A 6,813-nucleotide genomic window follows, 5' to 3' on the forward strand; every position below is an offset into this window, starting at 1 on the left:
ATGAAATTGATGGTGCCACAAAACACATCTGACTCATTCATAAGACTTTTCAATGTAACAACATGCTGCTATAGCTTGAGGTAAGAAAAAATAATCGGTAATTATGGCATGTTGCTATTATAAAACAAAGGAGTCTGTGATGTGTTTTACCTGTTTAATGAGATTTTTAAAATCCTTGAAAACTATTCCTTTGTATAAAATTCTCTACAATTCTATTCTCTTCAAAACTTATTTCCCCATTCTGTCTCTCCTATATGCTCTCAATATTTTGTAACTTCTGTGTATAGTATATATCACATGTTGCTTTACATTACAAAGACATAATTATCTATCTCTGAGTAGTCCCCACCTGAAAGAACTCAGGCTTTATAATTATATTCTTGAGAGTGGCTGGCACCAGTTTGAACAAGAAAGGTAGAAGTGTATAAAATGAGGGGCGTGATATACTATTGGTTCTCTATACTGAGTGTTGGCCATTAGAATGCTAACCTTAACAAAACTTTTAAATACCTATCTTTAAACTCATCAATCGTCCCCTGACATGCTGTAGATTCTAGTTACATTTTCATTGATATGTTGAGAAAGAAACAAAGACAGAGTTCAAGATGTGGCAACATTTTATTCTTCTATGTTTTAATCTTCTGTCTCATAGGTACATAGAAAAACTCAGTAAGTGATAAAAACAAGGAGTCATGACCTCAAAGCCATACCCAAATGATGTTAATGACATAGGAAATGAACATTTTCCTCGGATTAAAATAATATTCATTAGAAAACTGTATTGCATACTGACAAGTAACTCTCTAGGTAATACAGTCTTTAAGACAGCATTCATAAATATGTGAATAGTTACTTTTGAAGAACTGATACAATCAAAATCATAAAATCAAAAATCATCCTTGTACTTACTCTTGGAAAGTTTCCCACCAGTAAACAGACAATAAAACTGCAAATGAGCAGCCAAGTCCAGAGAGCTGTTAGTTACAGACACTGTGCCCAGCTTGTATCTTCTGGATTTCCGTTAATAGTCAATCTTCTTTATGATATCTAGGACACTCTAAAGAAGATGAGAGCTCTCCTCCTGCTCTCTGCCACCCTGGCAGTAGCTGTTTGCCTCCCGGTGAGTTCCCACAACTAAACTCTAAAGTGTTTATGAACTTTAGATTCACCATTCTCCATGATGTTATTACTTCCACTTCATACTTTTGTGCATAAAGATACTTACAACCTGACCTGTAGCATTATATTTCAGGAAATGTCATATGCTCTTTGGTGCGTGACTGATTCCATGTAGTTTTTGTGCAGTAGCGAATACAGAAACATTTAAAAATACACTCTAAGAAATAGGAGCATCTTCCAGGGCTACAGCCCTTACATGGTAGCTGTCTTAGTTTCTATTGCTGTGATAAACACCATAACCAAAATCAACTTGGGGAGGAAAAGTTTTATTGCAGATTGCAGCTCTTAGGTCACACTCCATCACTAAAGGATGCCAGAGCAGTAACTAAAGACGGGAGCAGGAGACTAGACCTGAAGCTGAGGCCATGGAGACGTGCCTCTTACTGATTCATTCCCTATGGCTTATTCATCGTACTTTCCCATATAACTTAGGACCACCTGCTCAGAGATAGTGCTGCAATGAGTGCTCTGTGTCCTTCCACATCAATAATTAAAGAAGAAAATGCCTTATAGACTTGGCCAAGAGAAATCACATGAAGACATCAGGTTCCCCTTCCCAGATAACTCTACCTTGTGCCAAGTTGACAAAACCCAGCCTGGACACTAACTTGAGAAGCCAAAGGGTTGGTGGTTGATCCTCAGCACCACAAAAAGAAAAACCAATCATGATGCCCAGTAACATTTTTTCCTGAATATTATCTCTATATAATCTGGATAAACAAGTCCTATATTTTAATGAATAGCATAAAACAGTATTAGAAAGTAGTTGAATTATTTCTCACATGTATATGTATATATTTCCTCATGTGTTTTCATCAGTACATGTTAATTTCACTGATTGACTTTTAGGTGCCTGGGGACCAGGAACGAGATAAAAGAAGTGTAAGTTGCTTTTCATCTTCCCATGTCAGTTTTTTTTTGTGTGTGTGTGTGTGAGATAGTCACAACTGTGGTTAAGTGAATTTAGTCACTCAAACCTCTTGACCACTGCAGAGATTCTCAAGAATCTTTGGGCTGTTAGCATTTGACTGGTATATAGAGTTTGATCTTTGGAGGAATACCTGAATTCAGTATAAATTAATTGGTTAATATCTGCCTATATAGAGACAAATATCTTTTCATCTCATGTAACAAGGACATGCAGGTTTAGTTGTGAGTCACTCTGTGACAAAGGGCACAGTGCAGTTCCCACAAGGGAACTTCCCAAAAGGCTCCACCTCTTAAAGGCACTATCTTCCAATAGCATTGAGCTAGGGACCAAGTGATCTGCCTAAGGTCAAATGATCTGTCTAAGAATATTTGACATCTCATTCCAGGTGGTAGTAGGCCCGTCTTGATGACCAAAGCAGGGGAAAAAAATCAGTATAACATTATTTTGGTATGAACAGACAAGCAAAAACATTCAAGAAAAATGAGGGTATGGGAATGCAGAAAAGACAGACATACATACAGAAAAACTGGGATGGAGTAGGCCATGTGCTCTGATGGATATGTACCTGTGGCAGCCTCGAAATTCAGCACTCTGTTATAGACTGCAAGAACGAGGAGGAAGTGAGTTAACTAATGTCAGCCGAAGGTCTCTGGATGGGAGCAGTCTTACATAGCAGCCATTTGGGAAGAGGAAACAGCATTTGATGCTTTCTGTGCACACTGGTTTCAGCCAACCGTAAACATTTCATACATTGGCTAGGGAAGGCTTAAATGTTCTTCCAAGCCTGACCCTGATTTGCCATTTCCTTGGGTCTGAGACATTGGAATCCTTGACCTGGCCATGCGTAGGTCAATAATATTCACCCATTCAGCCCAAAAACTGATAGAAATGTAGACACAGAATGAGAGAAAGAAATGAAGAGATGATTTTCAACATGTGGTTTGGTTAATGGTCATATGAATAAAAGAGATACATATCACAGAGCCTTCACCTCTCTTATCGTTCATTGCCTTATAGCTATAGAAAGAAGTATTTGAAAATTTTGTTGTGAAGTCTAAGATTTGGAATAAAGTTATCTCTAATTTTCTAAACTGAAATAATGAAGCCCTTGTTAATTTTACAAATAAAAACTGCAAGTAAGTTAGAGCTTTTAAGCTTCCTCCTTAATAAGACAAGCATACATAAAAGAGACAAAGGGTAAGACACGCCTTTCCTTTTGTCAACAGGCCAGTGACAGTGATGAATTACCTCTACGGATTTCTTTTCCCCAATACCCGTATCCATCTGGTGCATACCCACCATTCTTAAATCAAGGCTACCCGTGGTATTATTATTATTATTATTATCCTTTTCCCGTGCCCTTCGCTCCCCCTCCAACTGCAGATCCTTAGCAGTAAATGAAAGAAAAGCCACACTGTGGATTATTTAAGGTGAGTATGAATAATACAATCACTTGGCTGTTCTGTTTCCTACTTGTGAGTGTGAATGCAACACTCCATGAAAATAGATATTACACTGTTCCTAGCTACTAGAATCCCATGTGTTTCAGTATTTTTCTATGGTAGATTTGTTGGTTACCAACAGTGGAGTTATATACTATGTCTCCTTTAGATTCAATAACACAACAGTTTAAAGTCACAATATAATAAAACCAAGTCCATTTTCATATTTTTAGTTAAGCATTTTCTACTAATACAGTTTTTTACTTTGGGATAAATCATAGGAATGGGAGAAGCAACTGTTAATATAAAGCTGAGACTGGATAAACTTATGAATCTAGACAGTAAAGGAAAGTGCATACTAGTCCTTAGAAAAATAATCTAAGATTTTTAATCTTAAACACCCAAAACAATGTTGTAAGTCTAACATTTTAAAATACAATCAACAGCCTTATGTTTCATTTAAAATAGAATTATTGTCATCTTAGAATACCAGACTCAAAGTGGTGAGACAGCAAGCCCTGGATAGATTGGGTATAGGCTATATTGTAGACTAAATACAGACCCAAAACATTTTAGAAAACAAAGCACTTCTCACTGCAATGCATATACATATAATATGTGAACACATACACACATGCACACACACTCACATACATTTGCACACATGCACACACTCACACACACATACATGCACATACACATAAACACATACATACACGCATACACACGTACAAGCACACACACACATACATGTACACACATACTCATAAACACATACATACACACATATACACATTAAAGCACACACACACATGCACACACATATACATAAGCACATACATACACACATACACACATGCAAGCACACACACACACACACACATGCACACACACACACACACACACACATAGGCTCTGACTTTTTCTTTTCCTACTCACCATTCATATGCTGAATGTCTTCCAAGTCTTGAGCTACATGGATTTTTATGACAATGTTTATCATAAAATACAATATGTGTGTATATATGCATATATAGATCTTATAAGTTCTCTAGAGAATGATCCATTTGGATTAGTAATCATATACCTTCTATTTATTTCAGGTTACTTTGAAATTGAATACGAACCACTTCCTTGAAGGATAAATATTCCTATTAAGAGAGAAAAATAAATGCAATTGAAATAGCATAAATGCAATTGAAATAGTTGTGGTCTCTTTGGGAGTCTTTTTCTTTTATTTATTTATTTATTATTAGATATTTCCTTTATTTACATGTCATATGATATCTCCTTTCCCAGTTTCCCCTCCAAAAAAAATTTAAAAATAAAATAAAATAAAAACCAAAACAACAACAACAAAAAAAATGCTGTTCCCTCCCCCTGCTCACCACCCTACCCTCTCCCACTTACTGGACCTGGCACTCCCCTACACTGGGGCATAGAACCTTCACAGAACCAAGGGCCTCTCCTCCCATTGATGATCGACTTGGCCATCCTCTGCTACATATGCTGTTGGAGCCATTAGTACCACCATGTGTACTCTTTGGTTGGTGGTTGAGTCCCTGGGGGCTCTGAGGGTACTAGTTAGTTCGTATTGTTGTTCCTCCTAAGGGGCTACAAGCCCTTCAGCTCCTTGGGTCCTTTTTCTAGTTCCTTCATTGGGGACCCTGTGCTCAGTCCAATGGATGGCTGTGAGCCTCTACATCTGTATTAGTCAGGTACTGTCAGAGCCTCTCAGGAGACAGCTATATCAGGCTCTGGAGTCTTTTTCTAAGCATGGAAGTGAAGATCCTGGGTTTTTAAGTTTTTATGACTGTTTTTAACTTTACATTTTAAAATGTAACTTTTTATTAACTTGGAGGAACTTTATACAAGTATATGATGCATGTTGATGACATTCATCCTTCCCACCACTCCCTCACTTCTCCCAGATCTTCATTTCCCAATGTTGTGTCTTCTTCATTTTTTTTAAATTGTCAACCAAATCTAAGTTGTGATTATTTGGCCATCCACATGAGCCACATCCTTAAAAACATTGACTTTCCTTCTCCCAGAAACCATCAACTGCCATAACTTCTCAGTTAGGGATGAAGGCTTGGGAGCCTTCCATTTCATGCTGGAATGTGGAGTGGTTCCATTGTGGCAGGACTTATGCAGACAACAACAACCTCAGTGAGCTCAGGGGCACTATAGTCCTGTCATGTTGGGAAAATTCTGTATTGTTCTGGTTTTTCTCAACCCCTGATTCTTACAATGTTTCTAACACCTCTTCCACTATTGTCCCCGAGCCTTGTGTAAGGAATAGGATACGTATGTCCCATTTGTGGCTGAGAACGATGCAGACATCTATCCTGTGAATTTTGATCAATTTCCAGTTTCTGCTTTCACCACCCATAATTCACAGAAACTCCTGCAATGGGGTGTGACAGCTGCAGTAACATAAGAGACATGAATTTAGAAAGCCACTTGATACTCAGACCCCTTGTCCGAATAAGATATTTATTATAATGAAGTGAAACACAAAATTTAGCATATTTTAATATACATGTGTGTATTAAATACCTAGGCATGTGTCTGTCCAGATATGTATGTACATATATAGAAGCCAGAGTTCAACCTCAAATGCTCCTTCAGGTGCCCTCCACACTGTTTTCCAAAACATGCTTTTTCATTGGCCTGATGCTTGCTGATTAATCTCGCATGGCTGTCTAATGAGCTCCATAGATCTATGTGTATCTCTGCCTTCCCAGCATTGAGATTAGACATGCGTGGCACTGTACCTGTTTTTGTTGTTGTTACTTTGTTACTTCTGGATATCAAACTCATTGTCCATAAGCTTACATGTTATCTTTGTTACTCTTCTATGGGTGCAAAGAGACACCATGACTAAGGCAATTTATAAAAGGAAATGTTTAATTAGGGGCTTGGAGGGTAGGTAAGCCAGGGATTCTGACATCAGGCAGGCATGGTGCTGGAGAAGTAGCTGAGATTTTACATCTGAATCACAGCACAAGGCAGAAAGAAAGACAGCCAACTGGGAAGGGTATGGGCTTTTAAACCTCAAAGCCCTCCCCCAGTGATACATCTCTTCCACACTCCCTAATCCTTTCAAAACAGTTACATAAATTGCAGAAACAAGCATTCAAATATATGAGCCTATGAGGGTCATTCTCATTCAAAGCACAACACATGGAAATCACTTAATTCACTAAGCTTTTGGCCAGCCCTGAATATGCTTGATGGCTAAACACTTTAGAAAAA

The sequence above is a fragment of the Mastomys coucha genome, unplaced genomic scaffold, assembly GCF_008632895.1.
Source record: "Mastomys coucha isolate ucsf_1 unplaced genomic scaffold, UCSF_Mcou_1 pScaffold22, whole genome shotgun sequence".
Lineage (NCBI taxonomy): Eukaryota > Metazoa > Chordata > Mammalia > Rodentia > Muridae > Mastomys > Mastomys coucha.